This window comes from Sebastes fasciatus, chromosome 18 (assembly GCF_043250625.1).
Source record: "Sebastes fasciatus isolate fSebFas1 chromosome 18, fSebFas1.pri, whole genome shotgun sequence".
In the NCBI taxonomy this organism is placed as follows: domain Eukaryota; kingdom Metazoa; phylum Chordata; class Actinopteri; order Perciformes; family Sebastidae; genus Sebastes; species Sebastes fasciatus.
In genome coordinates this window covers 3653626-3673250 of record NC_133812.1, presented here as the reverse complement: position 1 = coordinate 3673250, position 19625 = coordinate 3653626, and the positions used below count along the sequence as shown (strand labels likewise).

General features: G+C 39.9%; 1 protein-coding gene across 1 annotated transcript in view; it reads left to right on the top strand.

Moving 5' to 3' along the window:
- ptchd4 (patched domain containing 4) overlaps positions 1–19625 on the top strand; it is a 77344-nt gene that overhangs the window by 40375 nt on the left and 17344 nt on the right. The gene's annotated exons all lie outside the window — the stretch shown is intronic.

The following is a 19625-nucleotide window of genomic DNA, read 5'->3' as shown; positions in this document are numbered from 1 at the left end:
AGTTATTATTAAAACTTGCTGTAATATCTTACTAAATATGAGTCAAATCAGTGCTAAAACTAACTATGATGAATATACCTAGAAGCTGACTCTTCTCTGACTGACTGGCAGCAGTGTGCTAAATTTGACTGACACCCAGCAGGTGATATGATGGGGGGGATGCCATCCACCTTACCCGCCATCCCTCCTCCATCCCCCAGCAGCAGAGAGAGTGCAGGGGTAGAGGGGTTGTTCAGTTGAATATGATAGTCTAGTCTGCCTCATTCATTGATCTTTTATCATGTTTGTGGCTCCGACCGTTACAGGAAGTAAACATGGACCCAAGCTGTTGCCTAGCAACGCAATTCCGTTGAAATAAACTAAAACGGAGCGTTTCAGACAGAGGGTAAATGCAGGTATATTCAGGCAGACAGTTAAAAAATTAAGTTTTTTTTTTAACATTACAGCATGTAAACAGGTTCTAGTAGAAACACAAAATACAAGTATGAACCTGAAAATGAGCACGATATGGGTCCTTTAAGTTTTAATTTGGCAAAAACTGCCCAAATGCTAAATTTATCACAGATCATTTTTTCACCCACCCAATCAAATAGCAAGTACCCCAATCTGGCGGTATACACGTCCCAATCTGGCAAAACTGATTCACCATTTGTGTGCGTGTGAATATTGACGGGGATGAGAGCCACTTCTACAGATAAGAGTCAATGAGCAGGTGTGTGTTGGGGTAATCCATTTTTAATGGAACATTCAGCAGGAAGTGGGGTCTCGAAAGGACCCCTCTTAACAACGCTGAATATAGCATCAAAGAGTGGTGAGCTCCTGCATATTTAATGGATCAACAGAAAAAAATAAAAAATGTCTCCCTTATGTTCACTGTGCATCATACCTCTGGTGGCTGTATATTTTTGGTCTGTCGGGGTATTTTCGTGCACTGCGTGTCATTAATTGCTTGTGAGCTCATTTCACATCAAAGACGAGAGAGTGACAGCGATGTTTTTTTTTTCTCATGTTATTTCAGACTCGTGTTCATAGATTTGGGTTTTACTTGACAGTTGTGTGAAATATGAATCACTTGAGGGAAAATTTAGAAACATAGGCAACGGCATTTAATTGGTTGGATGGCTGGGTGTCACTATAAGTGCGCCCAGCGCTATCTGTTGTCACCTTGAAGAATCACACTTTAACCCCTAAGAGGGGTATGGTGGGGGACAGGGGATGTTCAGGGGTAAATAAATAGTCAACAGTAGATGTAACATAGAAGTGGTGTACATCATCTGAAAGCTGAGAACCTGGAGATTAATTTGAAATGCAGCTCAGCACTGTGTGTGAAATTGTTCTAGTCATTAATCCATCCATCCATTTTTGGGTTGATACCATTTGTTACACAGATTTGGTGCTAAATGTAACAATTTTTTACCACTTGAGAATTTATAAAGTGATCAAGATTCCATCCAAAATACCACATTAAGACACCAAGACCTTGAGGAACACCATACAAAAAGCCATGCTGTGATTTGGGATCAAAAACTTTGACATTTGGAGATTTCTGCAAGAATGGCATTTTTCGGCGATTGGATGGCGAGCACTTCTGTTCTGTGTAAACTGCTCAGAAACCCCCTTATTGTCAATCTAACTAGGAAAGCCATCCATCCTCTGAATGCTCTGGGTCTTTAGTTTGTGGCTGGAAAAGTTTCATGAGGCTGTGATTATCCTAGAGGTCACCACAGGTCATTTTATACAGTGATGTCAAGTTTTAAAAAATGGTCTCACTACAATGAAATGTCTCCTATGGGGACTAACATCATCACACATGAATACGATTGGGCTCATTGGATCCACAAGAGTCTCAGCTTTACAGTGATACCCAATTCATGTAATTCAAAGAATGTTTAGGGACCCTAGTAATCAGAAATATTAAAATACATAATTTTAGAATAGGCGAGAATAACACATCTGTCCTCCATGCAAAAAACTGCACGTAATTATCATAAAGTGGGCATGTTTATAAAGGGGAAACTCGTGGGTACCCATAGAACCCATTTTCATTTACACATAGAGGTCAGGGGTCAAGGGATTCCTTTGAAAATGGCCATGCCAGTTTTTCCCCGCCAAATATTTAGCACAACTTCGTAGCGTTATTTAGCGATCTACCCGACAAGCTACTATGACATGGTTGGTACCAATGGATTCCTTAGATTTTTTTAGTTTCATCTGATGTCAGTATCTACATTGTAGCATGACACCGCCACAACCTCTGATAGACAGAATAGCGTCCGGGTTAAGGAAAAATATGCATCCAATAAATGATACTCTAATTTAAGCATCCTGAAGTCCTTTTCCTCTTCTTGTTGACTTTTTTCCGAACTCATTCAAAAGCCCAAGTTGCTCTACCCCAACAACAATCTATACAGCAAAATCAGACAATCACTGCAATGTATTATTAAAGATCACCATCTCCAGTGAATTAATTAACTCTAATGTAACGGACATTTCTGCCAGAGTCAAAGGGAAACACATTAATCTGATTCCGCACAGGCAGACCGAGGTCCCACCTAGCTGAGGACCTGAAACGTTTTGACACAGCTATATATTATTTTCTGTAAGTTTTGAAAATGTCCACCTATGGGAGTGTCATCAGCAGTTAGATACCAACAGGCTCCTATTTGCATAGTTTTGAAGACGTGTAACAACATCCAAGGTAATGCCATACCTTGGTAAAACACCTTAGATAGTTCACTTGTGCTGTTTTCAGTGAGGTGGTATACAACTGATGGAGACCAAAAACTGTGCTCAAGTAAAAGTACCGTTACTTTGCCCAAAAAAGTACTCAAATAAAAGTAAAAGCTGTCATCAAAAATTACTACTTAAAGCTAAAGTAGGCGAGATTGGAGCAAATATTATTTCAAAAAAAGTTATTTTTATAAAACATGAAACAGGTAACCTGAACAAAATCATGTTCCTCAGTGTCCTCCGGTGCTCCTAACGGCATCGGCAAGATTTCACAGACCGGAGGAAAACAAGCAGTAAGAGGTGATCAGAGGTCTGCTGTCCATCTGCTGTCTATGCGAGTCGGCTGTCAATCACTCGCGAACTCCAACCAAACGGTCAAACTAGGCAGCGCTGATCAAATATGAATCAATATTATGTTACGTTAATGTCTATTTCTCTCCTCAGATGTTTTCAGAATCATCTTGTAGTGCACGGTTTAGCTGTAAAATTAGAAGGTTTGTGACGCCGCCGCCATTATTAAATCTGGTGAAGAAAACGCCAAGTACCGGTCACATGACCGGAGCACAGCCAATAGGAACGCTCTCTCTCTGAAATGACCTGTGATTGGTCAAAGTCTCCCGTCATGGGCTAGATTTTCTAAAGCCTGAAAACAGAGCCATGAGGAGGAGCAGAAGTATGCTGCATTAAAACTACTCTGACAATTTACACAAAAAGATACTTGAGTACATGTAATGGAGTAAATGTGACTAGTTACCACCCACCTCTGTTCATGAGTGTATTTGCAGGCAGACATAAAGCAGAAACAAAAGCCTATAAATAAATGGAGACATACATACACGAATGGAGGCAGCTCACTCACTTAAAGATAAAAAGAATCAGTCAGCCTCAGTCTCAACGCTGCACGTATTCAACAGACGGAGAAGCTACTTCAATCAACACTTTGCCATACTATCGCTGACTATTCCTGGTTACACCTGGTGCACTTTGTTTCATTTTTACAGCAAAACCTGCTGCTAGAGAGAGACACAATAAAAAAAAAGAAACACCGATGTGAATTCCACGTTTTGCTGCAGAAGAGCAGCAGCAACATACTTTTCTTCCAGAAGGAGAGAAACTTTAAAATGCAAATGACCAAATTTGCTGTTTCACACCTGGGGGCAAACCCAGCCAGACTCCTACTCAAAATCCAGGATAGTGTTGCGAGTGTGTGTTTGTGTGTGTGTGTGTTTGTGTGTGTGTGTGTGTGTGTGTGTCCAGTATCCTATAGATACAAGAAGGGCAATGTTTGCAGTGCAAAAAAGCAGAGCAGTATCAAGTATTTATTTTTGGTGCAAAATGAATTTGGTATGGTTTGATTAATTCTGTCTGCAGTGAAGTGACTCTTATTTAATAACCTATCATTGAATCCCACATATTTAGGAAATGATCGTGGTTGATGTTAACTTCACTGACTAGTGACTCGCGGGACTAACGATACTAATGAGTCATGTGACTGACGAGACAAAATAAGTGAACTTGAGCTGTCAATCGATTTAAAATATTTAATAACAATTAATGGCATGATTGTCCATAGTTAATCACGATTAATTTCAAATCAATCACACATTTTTAATATAATCCAAAAGTACCTTAAAGGGAGATTTATTTTTCAAGTATTTAATACTCTTATCAACAAGGGAGTGGACAAATATGCTTGCTTTATGCAAATGTATGGATATATTTATTACTGTAAATCAATTTATAACTAAAAAAAATATTAGTACTTAGTTAGAATAAAGTTAAAGTATTTAGTTAGGCTTAGGCATTAAACTACCTAGTTAGGTTTAGGAAAAGACCGACTTGGTTATACGAAGGAAACAAACTACTTAGGCTTAAGAAAAGATCGACTTAGGAAATAAACTACTTAGGTTTAAGAAAAGAACGACTTGGTTAGAGTTAGGCAACAAACTACTTAGTTAGGCTTAAGAAAAGATCGACTTGGTTAGACTTAGGCAACAAAAGTACTTAGTTAGGCTTAAGAAAAGAACGACTTGGTTAGAGTTAGGCAACAAACTACTTAGTTAGGCTTAAGAAAAGATCGACTTGGTTAGACTTAGGCAACAAAAGTACTTAGTTAGGTTTGAAAAAAGATTGACTTGGTTAGATTTAGGAAACAAACTACTTAGGTTTAGGAAAAGACCGACTTGGTTAGACTTAGGAAACAAACTACTTAGGCTTAAGAAAAGATCGACTTGGTTAGACTTAGGCAACAAAACTACTTAGTTGGGTTTAAGAAAAGATTGCATCTCGGGTTTAAATAACTCCAAAAGTACCGTAATTTAAGTACGCAAATCAATCACACATTTCTAATCCGCTCAAAATGAACCTTAAAGGGAGATTTTTTTAGCCCAGTTTAACCGACTGACTATTTTCATCATAAAAATACGGAACATTTCAAACTCTGGAGATTTTTCAATTATTTAATACTCTTATCAACAAGGGAGTGGGAAAATATGCTGCTTTATGAAAATATATGTATATATTTATTACTGGAAATCAATTAACAACACAAAACAATGACAGATATTGTTCAGAAATCCTCACAGGTACTGCATTTAGCATAAAAAATATGCTCAGATCATAACATGGCAAACTGCAGCCCAACAGACAACAACAGCTGTCAGTGTGTCAGTGTGCTGACTTGACTAGGACTTGCCCCAAACTGCATGTGATCATCATAAAGTGGGCATGTCTGTAAAGGGGAGACTCGTGGGTACCCATAGAACCCATTTACATTCACATATCTGGAGGTCAGAGGTCAAGGGACCTCTTTTGAAAATGGCCATAACAGTTTTTCCTCGCCAAAATTTAGCGTAACATTGGAGCGTTATTTAGCCTCCTTCACGACGAGCTAGTATGACACGGTTGGTACCGATGGATCCTTTAGGTTTTCTAATTTTATATGATGCCAGTATCTTCACTCTAGTGGTGGTAAAGCGAATTTGCATTAATGCGTTATTATTTTGACAGCTCTCAAGTAAACCTTTACTTTTAGTCTCATACGGACGACAAACAGCGGCCTCCTGGTTGAAAGTACTGTGTTTGTTTGACCTTGTCTAGTGCCGAGGGGCACTGACCAAGCAACGGTATTCGACGAGGTGGGAGTGAAATGGGTTGCCCTCCCCTATTGGATAAATTTAAAAAAAAGTCCCTCCCAAGTGGCTTTTTTATTAGAAATATTTGACATGCCTCCCACGTTTTTGCACTCCTCCTTTCATAAATAACGAATATTCCCTAAGTATTTCTCTTTAACATGAAATATTTATGACTAAATATTCAGGAAAGAAAAAGTTTTTTGCATCTTATGTCTCATCACATATCTCTCATGTGAAAATGACTAAAACTGTTCAAACCCTTTCAGGAAACGATGGAGCCCTTTTGCTCATAGCAAGTTGCTGAATGAGAAAGTAGGTTTTGAGGGTCTTTACATGTGATTTGAAGCCAAAGAGGGATGAGTCCCTGAACTTGTTAGTTTTTGTTAATTGCATTCTGATGCTTTGCCTGAAAGCTGAATCTCACCCTGCTGTCTGGGTAATGACTTCCAGCCGTCATTACTGCTGTATGTAACCCACTGCAGCGAGGGGCAAACTCACCTCCAGCTAAAATAGTGTATTAGCTGCAATTAGCCAGGGCAACAAATGTACAACACAGTCTCATAGCAGTTCATGAAATAGTCACGAAATTTAATTTATGATTCATTTACATAGAAATGGATTTCACTTTTTTTCATGACGCTCAGCGTGACTTTGAGCAAATTTTTCGTGTATTTTCCTACGAATGTCCAGCGACAAGCAACACACGTGTCAATTTTCAGTCCAGTCTTTTTAAAATAAAAATAAAACTACGGAAATAGGAACAGATCGACTTGGTTAGGCTTAGGCAACAAAACGACTTAGTGAGGTTTAGGAAAAGATTGACTTGGTTAAGCTTAGGCAACAAAACAACTTAGTTCGGTTTAGGAAAAGATCGACTGGTTTAGGCTTAGGCAACTACTTAGTTAGGTTTAGGAATAGATCAACTTGGTCAGGCTTAGGCAACAAACTACTTACTTAGGTTTAGGAAAAGATGGACTTGGTTAGGCTTAGGCAACAAACTACTTAGTTAGGTTTAGGAATAGATCAATTTAGTTAGGGTTAGGCAACAAAACTACTTACTTAGGTTTAGGAAAAGATGGAATTGGTTCGGCTTAGGCAACAAACTACTTAGGTTTAGGAAAGAAAATCATGGTTTAGGTTTAAATAACTCCGGAAGTACCGTATCTTAAGTACGGAAGTTACGTGACAAATAAATCAACTCTGACTTCTGGTTTCACACGGGACACAAACACCGGTCTCCTGGGCGAAAGTCCTGTGTTTTTTGACCCACCCTGATCTCCTCCCTACATGGCGTTCGCCACTCTCTATACTTCCCTGCTCTCAATTACGTGGATTACATACAAATTGATTTTGTTCTGACCATCGCGCAAAAAAAAGAAGTGAAATTTGTGTCCATGTACACAAATCAATACATTAAATCCTGTGACTATTTCATGAACTGCTGTGCGAATGGGCTAGTATGTAGGTAGAACCGTGGAAATGTGCATTTAAGATTAAGAGTTAAATTTTGAGAAATGTCCTTCTTGGTTGCAAGAAAAAAAAAAAGACTGGAGTTCATAAGGAGCGTTATCACCCAGATATTGATTTGGATGTGAAGATTGCTTTTGGGCTCCCGTGTGTTCGTCCTCACTTTCACTCCCCTCATCTGTTTTTATTGAGTTTGGATCACTCTTCTGCGGCGGGACCTCCTCTTTGCGATATTGGCTCTTCCGTCATCTCCACCTGTGTGACAAGCCGGCGTGGTTAACGGTCATCCTGATTGGAAGAACCCGCGGTAGGCGGGAGCAACTGACATGTTCCCTCGCCACGTGATGGATGTGTTTTGAGGGAGTGCGTTGCCGCAGAAGTTTTCGAGCAGTAATGTAGTTTAATGACTCGGTGGCTTTTTGGTGTGGGCCAGGGGAGGAGGGGCGGGGGGGGGGGGGGTGGGGGGGGGCAAAACTAGGCCGAGCCTCCATTATAGGAGCAACTTGGTCAGGCTCTGAGACCTTTTTTTTTCTTCCCCACGCCTCACTTCTCGCAGAAAATAGTCTGCGGGACAGCCGGTGACAAACTGCCCTCTTACAATCCATTCAGGGATGTACCTATATCTGGGAGAGGCTTGAGATACAACGCCTTTCACCTCTTCATCCTTTCATTCTGAGCTACAGCTTCTCCCATCTTTTCTTTCTCTCTTTATCCATCCCTGCTTCCTGACACACTGCTGTAGTTGCTGGCAGACAGTGCAGGCTGTCCTCCCTTTAGAAGGAATGGGAATAGGTGATTCGGTAAAAGGTTGCAGAGGTTGTACAGATGCTTTGCGGCTGCAGTCTTGGTGCAAAAGTTCATCTTTGCTGCAGGTGAAAGACTATCACCAGATAAATAATTAATAATGGTCAAAGAATTATTAGAATCAAATGCTCTACTGGGAAAAAAAACCCAGCTGGGATCATGGCTAGGATTTCATGAGCCTGCTTACAGCGTTGTCGAGAACTGCGGTATGGCTGCTTACTTACCCAGCAAGTGTGAAGTCGATTGGACAAACGGTACTCCAGATATGTGCAGGGCAGTCATACATACGGAGAATACTTCCTTTATAGGTAAATGATGCTGCTGCAACACCACCTATTGAATGAATGGCACCAAATCTGCCATTGGACGCTCAGACCTCATATCTATACATGTCCACCAAATGTGGTCCCAATAGCACAAAGCATTCAGGAGATAAGACATTTTTTTTTTTATATAAGACCTGCCCACAGCATTTGAGCTAACTTTGAGGGCCAGCTATAACAAAACTATATTGAACGTCAACTATTTCCGGCGTGGTCCAGAGATGTTCTGTATCAAATTTGTCATAGTCAGTCAGACCTCATATCTACACATGTCCACCAAATGTGGTCGCAATAGCACAAAGCGTTCAGCAGACAGACATTTTTTTGTATTTTGGAACATCAAAAATCCCCAAAAAGTAACTATTTCTGGCTTGGTCCAGAGAATGGCTGTACCAAATTTGGTGACGATTGCTAAAAATGTGTAGGAGCAGCAGCAAAAAATCAGATTTGGACAAAAAAAAAACATTCTAGACACAACTGGGCATGGCTTATATGGATAGATTCGTCTGGACCTACGGAATCCAGGACAAAAAGTCTCAGAATTTTGTTTCTGAGGCTTACGGTTCAAATGTTACAGGCCAAAACATAAAGTTTATTGTTATAGCGCCACCATCTGGCCTAATTTCACCACATTAGAAACTGCAATCCCTTGGGTCCCCAGCAATACACCCAACAAGTGTGAAGAAGTTTGGATGAGATGTTCTTGAGATATGGGGAGGACATATAGACAGACAGACAGAGATTCCTTGCTTTCTAGATAGATTACGTAAACTAAATAAAATTAGGGCCGTCAAAGTTAACGCGATAATAATGCAAATTCGTTTTAACATCACTAATTTGGTTGTATGGAGCTCAGTTTTAGAGCTAGTTTTGATACTGGCATCATGTGAAACCAAAATAACCAAAGGAAACCATCGGTACCAACCATGTCATACTAACTTGTCGCGAAGGAGGCTAAGTAACACAAATTAACGCTAAATTTTGGCAAGGAAAAACTGTCATGGCCATTTTCAAAGGGTTTCCTTGACCTCTGACCTCAAGATCAGTGAATGTAAATGGGTTCTATGGGTACCCACGAGTCTCCTCTTTACAGACATGCCCACTTTATGATAATCACATGCAGTTTGGGGCAAGTCATAGTCAAGTCAGCACACTGACAGCTGTTGTTGCCTGTTGGGCTGCAGTTTGCCATGTTATGATTTGAGCATATTCTTTTTATGCTTAATGCAGTACCTGTGAGGGTTTCTGGACAATATTTGTCGTTGTTTAGTGTTGTTAATTGATTTCCGATAATAAATATATACATACATTTGCATAAAGCAGCATATTTGCCCACTCCCATATTGATGAGAGTATTAAATACTTAACAAATCTCCCTTTAAGGTAAATTTTGAACAGAAACAAATGTGCGATTGATTTGCGATTAATCGCGATTAACTATGGACAATCATTCGACTAAATATTTTAATCGATTGACAGCCCTAAGTAAAATATGTACGTAACAGAAGTATGAAAACATGTCACAAACGTCACTAACGTAACTTTAAAATAACCCAACGACACATACACTGGTCTCGAACACCGGCCTCCTGGTTGAAAGTCCTGTGTTTGTTGGCCTTTCACATTTTTTTATTTTGCGCCACTAACTGTGATCGTAGCATATTCACGCGTATATATTTACATTGCAGTCAGTACAGACTTCATAGCGTACTCATGTCACACCAAAAGCAACAAAGGCGTTGTTATCGCACACAAAATGACTTACAAATTGCCGTGTCATTCATGCGCCATTTGGTGAGACCAGGCTGGCATAACAATGGTCAAGCCCAGAGGAGATAAAAAGCATGCATGACCTTCTCCGGACTCTGCAAATGAGAGGATCACGACCTGACTTTGGTTATACGCCTCAAATAAAACAAGACCGCAGTACTTTAGTGACCCGAGCATCACATTACAACTCCGAGTCAAAACAGCAACACCGGGATTACATGCTTCCCGTTCAGATGGCTTTTATTATTATCGAAACACAATCTCCATCAGTCAGAGCGCTCATCTGTTCACAGATACTGAGGATCGAGTGCTGTAGGCCTTCACTGCGGCTGCCAGAAATGTGTGTTACACCACCTGCAGTCTCATATATGCAGGGAGAAGGGAGGTGAAAGGAGGCAGACTAGTTCATTTTGCTGTCTGCATGTGGGTGTTTGTTCCACGGCGTCGGTGTGTGGGTGAAGATGGCAAGAGCGGCAGCAAATGAGAGCGTGGTCTTCCCTGCAGACTCACAGTCGTGGCTATAAAGTTCTTAGAGGGTAGGCATACTGTGTGTGTGTGTGTGTGTGTGTGTGTGTGTGTGTGTGTGTATGTGTGTGTGTGTGTGTGTGTGTGTGTGTGTGTGTGTGTGTGTGGGGGGGGGGGGGGGTTGGGTGTGTGCCACTGTTTAGGGGACATCCCGGTGACACTGGTTAAGTTTTATCACTGCAATAATCGCCAATGCAATCTCTCTCTCTCTCTCTCTCTCTCTCTGTCTCTGTTGCCGTGTTACCTCACCCCCGCTCTCCTTACGTCATCCATTCGTATTTCCCAACAGTCACAGAGGCCCAAATAAAATGCTCAGTTTTGCATCCATCAGCATTCAGACATTGAGAGATTTTGTCGGTTTCCTCCAAATCTGATTACCATCGAGCTGCAGTCATGCTTCCAGCCATGTGCTCCTCTCTCCCTCCGACTTCTTTCATTGATTAAAGCCCCTGCACTGTCCACACTGACAATTTGTTTTTCCTTTATTTGCCCACTGGATGAAAGTTTACACATCTGGATTGGGTAGCAGCGACTAAAGTTTTTTTGCGTAAAGTCCGGCCTAAGTTCTCAGTAACTGCTAGCTAGTTTACTAACTAGTGATTTACTGAGTCACAAGAATCATCTGTAACACTGCCCAGTTAAAACCAGTCAACTCTGCAAACAGGACACCACTGTAGCATCACAAGAATATAACATCACTTGCAAAAATAACTGTTTTAGGAGGCTGAATGATATATTAACCCCTTAAAGGTCCCATATTATGTTCATTTTCAGGTTCATACTTGTATTTTGTGTTTCTACTAGAACATGTTTACGTGCTGTAATGTTAAAAAAAAACTTTATTTTCCTCATGCTGTCGGCCTGAATATGCCTGTATATGCCTGTATTTACCCCTCTGTCTGAACGCTCCGTTTTAGCGCATTTTGACGGAATTGCGTTGCTAGGCAACAGCTTGGGTCCATGTGTACTTCCTGTCAACCGATGACATTCACATACACTGCAACCAGAAATAAACTGGGACACATTTTTAATGTTTACGTTTAAAATTGTGTAAAGGGTCTAAATATTGTATATTTGTGACATCACAAATGGACAGAAATCCTGACGGCTTGTTTCAAATGCAGAGTTTCTGAATACAGGCTGTGTGTACTTCCCTGTGGGTTTCGATACTTTCACAGTATTTATATAGCACTTAAGCCTTTTTTATAATAAAAAAATATGAAAATCTCACTTTTTTATAATACGGGGACCTTTAACACTCTGACGGCCTGCTGGCTGGCCGGCCGCTATTCTGACTTTCAGAGTTTGTTGCGGACTATCGTGCTAGCTTGTCGGGAAGATTGCTAAATAACGCTACGGAGTTACGCAAAATTTCTGGCGAGGAAAAACTGGCATGGCAATTTTCAAAGGGGTCCTTTGGCCTCTGACCTCCAGATATGTGAATGAAAATGGGTTCTATGGGTATAAATGTGTTATTTTTGCTTATTTATGAAATAGTGTGTGTGAATATTTCTGCAAACTGGGGTCCCTAAACAGTCTTGGAATTTCATAAATTGGGTATCACTGTAAAGCTGATACTCTTGTGGATCCAATGAGCCCAACTGTATTCATGTGTGATGATGTTAGTCCCAATAGGAGACATTTCATTGTAGTGAGACCATGAAACTTGACGTCGTTGTATAAAATGACCTGTTGTGGCCTCTAGGATAATCACAGCTTTCCTAGCTAGACTTTCCTCTTACTGTCTGTCTGAATATACTTGTATTTACCCTCTGTCTGAAACGTTCCGTTTTAGCGCATTTCAACGGAATTGCGTTGCTAGGCAACAGGTTGGGTCGATGTTTACTTCCTGTCAGCTGATGTCTTTCACATTCACTGCAACCGGAAATAAACTGGGAATGTTTACATTTAAAACTGTGTAATGGTCTAAATATTGTATATTTGTGACATCACAAATGGACAGAAATCCTAACGGCTTGTTTCAAACGCACAATTTCTGAATACGGGCTGTATGTATTTCTCCATATATTGAACATTTCAATACTTTCACAGTAGTTATATAGCACTTAAACCTGCTTTGTACTATACCAGACATGATAATCTCACATTTTACAATATGGGACCTTTAATGTGCTATTTTGGAGGGATTATTGATAATTTTTTCAATTTTTGAGTGGTAAAAATATTGTTAAATTTAGCACCAAATCTGTGTAAGAAATGGTACCAACCCAACAATTGCTACATCAACTTATAAGACATAAGTGAACATTGGAATGGCCATCACAAACCTATACATGTTTTAATGTCCTGATAGACTGATGGAAATATGTGAGAAAGCAACAATTTTTTTTATATCCACTAAACATGCAGAGATGCAGGGTGCCATCCTTGATGTTCTCGTTGCTGAGTTCAAACATGTTGCCCGCTGGAGCGCCTGTCTTAGTTTGACATGGGTGTGAATACACATCACCCCAGCGAGCTGATTTTTTTCAGTTCTCTCTCTCATCTCCTTCTAATTGGGATTCTTCTCACTGCTCTAGCATGGAGCTTTCAAAGACAAAGCTAGTACCACAGAGAGACAAGACAGGTGTGAAATCTCCCTCTCTATCATTGACAAAAAACGAGCTCTGCTCTTACTAGAAAGCAGACTTGATAAAACCATTACAGACTCAATGTGTCCTACTGTAGATCAGGTCTGTTTGAAAGGTCTGACCAGTGTTTTTGAATGTTTTATCCAATCTACAACAAATTATACTTTATTACATTAGCATGCTTTTATATGTTGATGTTAAAGTAGACATGATAGTTTGCAGGAAGGGCTACCTGAATCAGGCAAATTTCGCATTTTCTAGAAGTTTCATGCCATACTGAAACGATCTGTGACCAACAGCTGTCGGTGGTGAAACAAATGGAAACAAGTGGTTGTCTTGAAGGTAGAAAATATTTAAAAAAAAAAGTAAAGTATACCCAATTTGAAATAAAAGGGCTAAATATGCAAAAACACAGAAAATTAATCCACAAGTTTTTTCATAAATCAATCAAATGTGTATGTTCCAGCTTCTTAGATGTGATGATTTACTGCCTTTCTCAAGTGGGATATTTATTGATGTATTTTATGTCGTAGAACAAAATGTTAAAATCTCACAGACCTTATTTCAGGCATCTAACTAAAAACCCATCGACTTCGAGACGAGGGGACCTGGATGTCCTAAAATGCTAACTCATTTCTGGGTTTTAGAACTCCTCCCTGCAGCACTCTATTGATATTGAAAATAAACAGCTGCAGCCCAATCAGCAAACATCACTGAAAATGTATGCCTTTTTAAATGTTTTACTGTATCTGAAAGTATACATTATCGAAGGACCTGTTATTTGTACAACTACTGATACAATATATTGTAATGTAAGTGAATGAATACATCCAAAGATAAACAATTTTATTACACAAAAGTGCTAGTTTTTGCATCGGTAAAAAAAAACATGTTAGAATTCTTCTTCAGTGGTGTTAGTGATGATAGTAACCAGGGACACTTTACCAGATGGGCTCATTGTTATTATCCACCTCCTGCTGCCACCAATCAATCACTGTAATGAATCCCAGAGCTTTTCCAATCACGTCTAAAAAAAAAATGACACGCTACTTAACATCCTATTTGGTAACCGGTGAAGGGAAACGCATGCGGACGCCCCTGGTGCAATGTCAGAAAAACCATGGGCATGAATTTCCTTTCCTCTCCACACCCTCTAAACCAACTGATGCTAACTAATTGACTTGCGGCGCAGCTTAATAAAACTAAAAGCAGGAACAGCCATCTAGCCAACTCATTACAAAGACCTAATCCTTTATAGTTAATTAACTTTTTTTTCTCTCTGTATCGGACAAATTTACAATGTCGTCAAGGGGTAGCAGTCCCTCTGACTTCCCTGTCCACCTGCTAGATTTGAAAAGAAGCTTTAAAGGTCCCATATTATGCTCATTCTTAGGTTCATACTGTTTCTAGTAGAACATGTTTACATGCTGTAATGTTAAAAAAAAAGCTTTATTTTCCTCATACTGTCGGCCTGAATATGCCTTTATTTACCCTCTGTCTGGAACACTCCGTTTTAGACGGATTTTGACGGAATTGCAACGGAATTGAGTTGCTAGGCAAGAGCTTGGGTCCATGTGTACTTCCTGTCAGCTGATGACATTCACATACACTGCAACCAGGAATAAACTTGGACACATTTAGTGTGTTAACGTTTAAAACTGTGTAATGGTCTAAATATTGTAGATTTGTGACATCAGAAATGGACATGGAAATGGACGGCTTGTTTCAAACGCACAGTTTCTGAATACGGTCTGTGTGTATTTCTCCATTGAATTAAGTGTTTTGATACTTCGACAGTGTTTATATAGCACTTAAACCTGCTTTATAATATAAAATACTTGAAAATCTCACTTTTTACAAAATGGGACCTTTAAATGTTGGCTGAGAAACATGCGCATGGGCCAAATCCAGTGTTCACTTGCACTGAAATATTAACACGGTGGAAGGAACATTAAATTGATTCCAGTGTTCAGAAATTTATAGCACATTCCCTCGCAGCAGTTTCCCCCTCGTTAGGAATGCAGCTCCGGCATTTTACAAATAAATGAACAGTGCGCGTGGGTGGGCGGGTGTTCCTGTGTGGGAGATTTTGCACTATGGAGCGTATGCCTTTGAACGTTGTGTATTCATGTCTATATTTTTCGACTGGTGAAAAAATCCCACAGATTTGACTCACATGAATGGGCCTGCTGCAGACAGATTTGGATGCTGCCTGCTGATGCGTGGTAGAGAGTAGAGACTGTGCGCAACTCTATCTCAGAAGAGAAAAGGAAGGCCTGTGTCTCCATTAGAGCAGTCAAACCAAAAATTTAATTTTTTTAATCTGTCGTGTGTCACATTAAAACTGTTTAGCAGCCTTGCTGGTACATGGTGAAAATACCAAAAACATCAGTACATTGTTTATTCTCTTTGGCAGTTTTGTATTGAAGGGGACATGGCAGTCTCTAGGGTTCACATTGGACAGCTAACATCAGCAGATACCCTGACATACAGTATATACTGCTCTTACGTATACGCTCCAGTCAATTGTGATGCCAGCTAGTTGATCACTGAGCCCTCCAAACGTCATGTCAAAAATCCTATCCAAACAAATCCTTTTTGTAAACGCTACCAAGAGATTGATGTGAAGACACTGGCTGATTTAACATTAAAGGTCCCATATTGTAAAAAGTACGATTTTCATGTCTTTTATATTATAAAGCAGGTTTAAGTGCTATATAAATATTGTTAAACGCTCAATATACGGAAAAAAACACACAGCCCGTATTTAGAAATTGTGCGTTTGAAACAAGCCGTTTCTGTCCATTTGTGATGTCACAAATATACAACATTTAGAGCATTACACGGTTTTAAACATAAACATTCTAAATGTGTCCCAGTTTATTTCCTGTTGCAGTGTATGTGAATAACATCAGCTGACAGGAAGTAAACATGGACCCAAGCTGTTGCCTAGCAACGCAATTCCGTTTTAAATACACTAAAATGGAGTGTTTCAGACAGAGGGTGATGTTCAAAAAACACATAATTTTCCTCGTACTATCTGCCTAAATATACCTGTATTTACCCTCTGTCTGAAACGCTCCGTTTTAGTGCATTTCAATTGAATTGCAATTGAATTGCAATGGAATTGCGTTGCTAGGCAACAGTTTGGGTCCATGTTTACGGGGGGAGGGGCCTCTATCCACAAAGGCTCGGTCCCCTTTGGTCACAAGCCGAGATCTGGGAACAACCAGCAGAGCTGCATCCGCTGATCTAAGGGAACGCCCAGGCACGTAGGGGGTCAATAGATCTTGATGTAATTTGGGGCAAGGCCATTTAAATTTCGTAGTTAGTGGTATATTTTTCCTACAGTTTTTTTTGGAGTGATAACTGAACAGGAGAGTTTCACACCCATCCAAGTTATCGGAACTGTTCCAGCTGCAGGTCGTCTAAGAGCATCTTTGCAGAATATGAACAGGACTGTGACTGGAGCCCTGGATGTCTGAAATAACTGCTCCCACTCTGCAACTCTATAACACAACATACTGTACATTGCATGCAGGCCAACTGATAACATGAAAGTGTTGGGTGTTATGATGCCGAAAAGACGTGGTTTCCTGCTCTTCAGGGTCAACTTTTTGAGCTTGCTTTGGTTCGTGTATAAAGCAGTTCTTCTTGCAAAGAAAAATTAAAGGAAAAGTTAACATCTACAGTAGAATTAGCGACTTTTGCCTATATTGAATAGATTATAGCTGTGACCCAAACAGGAAATGGGAACTTGGGGAGTGAGAGGGGTATGAGATGCAACAAAAGTCCCCAGTTGAAGTTGAACCGGGGACATTGCGGGTATTCAGATATGGTGTAGCAGCTCAGTTCAATCACAAATGTGACCTGCTCCATCATTATGAGTCACATTGACCCCAAAACACATTTTGAGTTATCTATCTGACTGTAAAGAGGAAAGTCTCAGCTTTATGGCAATACCCAAGATTATCTTTCTACGCCAAATATTCAATGAGATATGCTCTTTCAAAGTTCGACTGTCATGAAACATTACTTTTGAGAAAAAGGGCATTAAAGATAAGAATTCATTTTCAGCCATTTTTTGCATTGATTAAAACACATTTATTAAGACTCAAGTCTAAATGAACACAATATGTTTTGGTCAAAAGTGACACCCAACATTTCATAATTTAGCCTACACATACTTTCATACATACATGTGCACATAGTCACGAGCACGTGACGTGCACGTGGCCACGTGCACGCGTATGACCACAAGCAGTACAGTAGATAGGGCTAGAAGTCCATGTAGAAAAGAATCCAAAATGTATGGAATAAAATTTATAAAATATAAAACAATATACTGTACATATGATATAATATATAGTATATATGTTTATTTCAATATAATAATAATTATATGAAGAATACATAATTAAAAATATTAAATATGGAGCCATGTGCACACAGGTACATGCACAAACTTACAAGTCCATATCCAAACAATAAAAAAACATACTAGAAAATGGATAGCATATGAACAAATATTATGTACATATTATGTATGTACAATATTATATAAAATAATACATAATAGAAATATAGATATAATAGAAAGACTATGAAATGTGTTGCCTGTACTCATTCTGCTGGCTTCTCCTGCAGCTCACTGTATCCTTTGACAGGGTCATATGGGAGCTGATCTTCTCAAGGAGATCCCGATGTTTCTCATCTACAAAATGACATAAAGTGAAAAGCATAAAGTGAAAAATCAAGTCATCTCAAAGATTTTAGGCTGGCTAAATCATGTTGAATCATTGTTGAATGAGGCCTGATCATTATCATATTAATACAGCCCTATATTCAGAAACATAGCCTATTCACCATGTGATATCAGATTAATATACAACATATCATTTGACTATATGTTAAGCTATTTCTTTTGCTATTTAAAATGATATCCTCACCTTTTGTGTCTCTCACAGCAACCCTGTCTGTCCCTGTCCCTGTCTCCTAGAAATGACATTTGTATATTGTTTTCATAAAACCTGGTGTGGTGAGGAGGTAACAGCTGCCTGGATTATGTTCAGATACAACGCTTCTTTCAATGAATTAAACACTTCACAACATTTCCCTTTTAATAATAATAGTTTCTAGGAGACAGGCACCTGAGAGACATATCTGAGACAGACAGACACCTCAGAGACACACCTGAGACACACAGACACCTGAGAGACACACATGAGACAGACAGACACCTCAGAGACACACCTGAGACACACAGACACCTCAGAGACACACATGAGACAGACAGACACCTGAGAGACACACATGAGACAGACAGACACCTGAGAGACACACATGAGACACACAGACACCTCAGAGACACACATGAGACACACAGACACCTGAGAGACACACATGAGACAGACAGACACCTCAGAGACACTCATGAGACACACAGACACCTGAGAGACACACATGAGACAGACAGACACCTCAGAGACACTCATGAGACACAGACACCTGAGAGACACACATGAGACAGACAGACACCTATAGACACACACATTAGTAGCTGCTATTAATGCTTCTTAGCCTGCTCTATAGTGATTTAAAAGTCTTTAAAACAAACGGATAAAATAAGGATAGTGTAGTTTAACTATAAGAACTTACCATCAGTCATTTCTTTCATCTGGTCGCGTCTTCTCTCATCTCCTCCGGTGTAGAGAGCGGCGCTGTTTTACAGTTTGCAGCTACACTGGTACTCCCGGCCGGGCGATCTCAGTCTCTTTAACACTGTCCTGATTTAATAACTATAATCAGAGACATTTCGTGCCACCATCGGCTCAGCCATGAGTGGAATATCTTCCTCCTCGCCTTCCTCCAACTTTCTTTCTCCGTCCTGATCAGTGGATTGAGAGCTAGCCTAGCCTCTAGCGTTAGCCGGGTGTCCGACCCGACTCGGCGCACCCGCTGTCCTCATCACCCGGTGCGGTGAAATAATCTGAATTTAAGTCGGTCCAGTTGTCGTCAGATGTAGCACCTCTAACATGAATTTAATTTAAAAGTCGAGCGATGTTTTCCTCACGTGAATTCATCTTGTCAAGCCCGTTATCTCCTCTGTCAACCAGCTCTATTGAGCCGAGTCAATACAGCAGACTTCCGGTAAAAACTTTATGACAACGTTATGTTTAAGAGCTTCAAAACTAGACTTATCATTTGAATTTTACATCGATTCTTACTTTGTATTAAAGCTGAGACTTTATTTATTCAGAAACGCATAAAAAAACAAAACA